This window comes from Penaeus monodon, chromosome 21 (genome assembly GCF_015228065.2).
Source record: "Penaeus monodon isolate SGIC_2016 chromosome 21, NSTDA_Pmon_1, whole genome shotgun sequence".
In the NCBI taxonomy this organism is placed as follows: domain Eukaryota; kingdom Metazoa; phylum Arthropoda; class Malacostraca; order Decapoda; family Penaeidae; genus Penaeus; species Penaeus monodon.
Window position 1 is genome coordinate 39,707,355 of NC_051406.1, and position 387 is coordinate 39,707,741.

General features: G+C 36.2%; 1 protein-coding gene across 1 annotated transcript in view; it reads left to right on the forward strand.

The window, feature by feature from the left end:
- Positions 1–387, forward strand: part of LOC119586485 (transducin-like enhancer protein 4) — a gene marked incomplete in the record, with an annotated part of 158,632 nt that overhangs the window by 125,081 nt on the left and 33,164 nt on the right.

Genomic DNA, 387 nt, shown 5'->3' on the forward strand with positions numbered 1-387 from the left:
CGCGCGCGCGTGTGCGTCAGTCATGGACACGCAAAGACAAAAACGCTGTGAAAGAAAAAAAAAAAGAAACGTTTGCATTAATAATCATTATTATTAGTGTTTTTTTCTTCTTATCAAAATTGTTCAGATCCACCGCGAGTGACGTTCGATCATCGTTATTATTATCATCATCTTTTTATATGTATGTTCGTGACAGTCATGTTTGTCTTTTATCGCAATGTTGACTTTCTTGCAATTACTATGTTAACGTGCAACCAGAACCAACAATTTAGACGTTAAGGTAATGGCAGGTTGTTAAGTATACCTTTTCAAGTCATTTGCTTCAGCTCCTTGTTTTTTGGCCTATTGAGAAGGGAAAAAGTATGATTTATGTGTCCTGAATGAGTG